General features: G+C 47.9%; 1 pseudogene; it reads left to right on the top strand.

The window, feature by feature from the left end:
- The first annotated feature begins 407 nt into the window (after positions 1 to 407).
- On the top strand, positions 408 to 3,219 carry LOC125534814 (annotated as a pseudogene).
- Positions 3,220 to 3,665: the final 446 nt, after the last annotated feature.

Genomic DNA, 3,665 nt, shown 5'->3' with positions numbered 1-3,665 from the left:
AAAACAAAGAATGGAATCCTCACATTCCGGCTTTTCATTCCGTTGGGCACCACTCGTCCGAATGAGCAAGCGACATGAGAATAAAGACGACGACTACGGTTGCAACAATGGTTGATGGCAAGATCAAATCTCAGGCTTGACGCTTCCCCGTCGATGGGCGAGGTGCCGGTGATGACTTCGTCAACCTTGATGCTTTAACTTCGGTCGTATTTTAAATAGACCTTGCATACGAATTCATGTATGTTTTTTTAGTATAGGCCCACAGACATCCTGTGCCGGAGTTCGGCCCAACTAAACATGAAGCCCTAAATAGGGCCCACCCCCATTATCCGCCCCCTCTGTCACAGACCCACTCCACTCTCCGCTTCACTTGCCACCCCCAAATACCCAAACCCTCGCCGCCGACCATGGCTGGTCCCCGGCAGCCGCCGTTCACCAACGTGGACCCCGCGACGGAGGCCGATCTGCGGAGCAGGGGCCGCGACCCGCGTGAGGTGGACCGATCCACGGAGGAGCTACTCAGCAACATCAGCACCGAGCTCATCCCCGACCTGCCCGCCTCCGACGGCGTGGACTACATCATCTTGAACGACGCCCACCTCCGCCCCAAGGCGTCAGCTTTTCCCCACGCCCGCCGACTCGCCGGCCATCGACACCGCCATCTCCACCGTCCTCGAAGCGCACACGGGACCCATCCCCTACGCCCGTCTCACCAGCAGCCACATGAGCGCCTACCAGGCCCAGCTCGCGCGCTGGCTCCAGCTCCTCGCCACCAAGGGCGTCCAGGAGCTCGCCCTCGTCAACCGCCCGTGGCCGCTCGACGTGCCCCTCCCAGCCGTGCTCTTTGGCATCGCCAGCATCGGCTGCCTCTACATTGGCCTCTGGAAGTTCCAGGACGTGGCAAGGTTACTACCCCGCACCTCCTTCCACCACCTCCGTGAGCTCGGCATCTGCAGCGTAGTCATGGAGGACGGGGACATCGACTTTGTCGTCGCCGAGAGCCCCATCCTGGAGACCCTCAGGCCTCAACATCCATGGATGCAACAAGGGGCTGCGCCTTCGCCTCGTCAGCCAGAGCCTCCGGTGCGTCCAAATTTGCAGCTCTGTTCCGGAGGACATCGCCGTGGTGAAGGCTCCTCGCCTCGAGCGGCTCATCCTGGAGGGGTCCCGAGGCAACGCCGGCGGCTTGTGCACCAGGGCAGGATTGCGATGCTCCCAAGCTGCACGAGGAATCTTGCAGCCAGGGAACACCATCCTGGTTCCTGGAGATGCGAGACAACATCGTCATGGTGTGTACATCTCCTGTCCGCGGTCTAACAGTTTCTTCAGTTAGCAAAACATCCTCCAACAGTTGGAGGTACAATACTAAATGTGTGATTTTTTTTGTTCAATTGGGTTCATTTCATGCCGGGATAAATGCGAGCCAAGCGCCATGGCCACCAGCGTCAAGTTCCTGAGTCTGAATGTGCATTTCAGAAGCCACACCGATTCCAAGATGGTTCTCTCCTTCCTCGGCTGCTTTCCCAATTTGGAGGCACTGCACATTATGGTAGTTTTTTTTTCATTTCATGTTTTGCTTACATTCGTACCGGTTTCCACTATGTCTTATGTGTAGAATGTTTGCGGCAGCAGATCATGTGTTTTCAGCTTCTGATTGATTAATTGCAGATAATGTACTATTATGCAGTTCTCCCAATGTCGATTGCTTTGCTTATTTACCTCTTGTTATAGCGTCTCTCACCGTGGTCATATATCATACAACTTGGCAATATTTGTGCTTTTGATGTTGTAAGTGGCATGTGGGGCCCATTTCTGACTTCAAAATTTACACATGATAAACCAAACACATTGCCACCTACAGTTTCTTGGAGGTCCATGTGGTTTATCATATTACTCTAAACCACGTCACATACTACATAGTGATTTCAGCTGTGAATTTTGCAACTGACATGCAGTGCCAGACTACAGTTTGCAGGTGATCTGTGTGATATTACCACAATGCCATGTTAGTTCTTTGCTACTTGAACGTATCATGTCATGAGTTATGTCTGATTAACTAATTACAAGGTTTTTGTCAAGCTTCTATTTATTCTTAGCCATCAGGTCTTCTCTACACATACTACATAGAGACTAAAGTACAAAATCATAATTCTGGGGGTTGCATTGCATGTTAATTTCAGTTAGTTATGACATTTGTTATGAATTCTGGGATTGCAAATTGCTGTCTACAATTTGCTGGAGGGGCCTATGTAGCATGCCATATATATTGATGCTTTACTTCTATGTTGCACCGTATCAGGCATTTATGTCTGATTAACTAATTACAAAGAAGGTGTAATGACTTATATCTGAAAATTCTTCTTGAAGAATATATTTGGAAAAGTGTGCATGTGTTAGGAGAGCTACACTGCAGCTCGAATCTGTAGCTTCAGTTCTTAATTTGTTATGCATGAACTGTAATAATGAGGCAACCTTAGTTGATGTTGTTCTGTACTAATAGGCTACTTGGTACTTTGTTTAGCTCTACACATGGAAATATTGGCATGTCATATCTCCGACATATCAGTGAAATCAAGCTACTGTTTGTTACGCCATAGGGGGTAGCATCTAGGTATGCCTCGTAGTATAATGTACAATATGTGTTTCACGAGTCACGACATAGGCTGGGGCTTCCTTGAGCAAAATATCTGCCACCTTCCTCAAATGCTTTCCCAGTTAATATGAGGCACTGCAAACTATTAATTTTCATTATATACTCAGCATGATTCCTAATAGCTGAACTGTTGAGTGATTTAATTGCTTTTTTCTCCTGTAGTCTGAAAATGTGATTATGAAGCTGGTAGTGCCAGGATGAATCTCAACTTTTGGAAGCTGGTCAAGCCCACTAAAAATGTCAAGTCGTGCATCAAGGTGTTCTCTTACAAAGAATTCCGAGGGGAGCTCGGGGAGGTTGTCTTCCTCAAGTTCTTCTTCCGGAGCACGAGGGTGCTGAGGACCGTGTCCGTCTCCATGGCTAATCCAAGCTTCACGTCATTCTCAATGGATGAGGCGACTCATAAAGCGCAGAAAGCTTCTAACAAGATGGCCAGTAGTTCCTACAAAATGGTGCTTCTCGGGGGCACAGGTCCTGAAGGAGGCATGCCCTGGAGCTTCAAGACATGTACCGATTACTCTGTTGAGGACCCTTTCTCAGTGGTGCAAATTCACCACAAAGCTTAATATCTGTGGAGCAATAGAAGTTTTTCTGATGTCAACTGTGAAGCATGTCCGGTATTTGCTTCTTCTACTACCTGTATCCTGACTTTGGTGGTATTGTAAATTATTGTGGGAAGCGTAGAACCCTTTGCTCGGGCCGCATTACATTATATAGAATACATGCCGTGGCTTACAAGGTTTAGATCGATACTAGATCGATCGGTTACAGAAGAAAGATCGGGAGAGGGTGAAACGGAAGAAGAGATATAATAGGTTTACAATTTAAACAGAGTTCTATCTCTATACAACAACTAATTCTAACACCCCCTCAATCTAAACCTCATGAAGCTTTGCCAAGGTTGAGATTGTATTTGAACTCATCTAACCTTCTCATGGTGAGTGGTTTTGTGAAGCCATCAGCAAGTTGGTCTCCCGTAGGTATGAACCGAATGTCAAGTAGCTTTCAAGCT

The sequence above is a fragment of the Triticum urartu genome, chromosome 2 (genome assembly GCF_003073215.2).
Source record: "Triticum urartu cultivar G1812 chromosome 2, Tu2.1, whole genome shotgun sequence".
Taxonomy (NCBI): Eukaryota; Viridiplantae; Streptophyta; class Magnoliopsida; order Poales; family Poaceae; genus Triticum; species Triticum urartu.
This window is presented reverse-complemented; position numbering and strand designations above follow the sequence as displayed.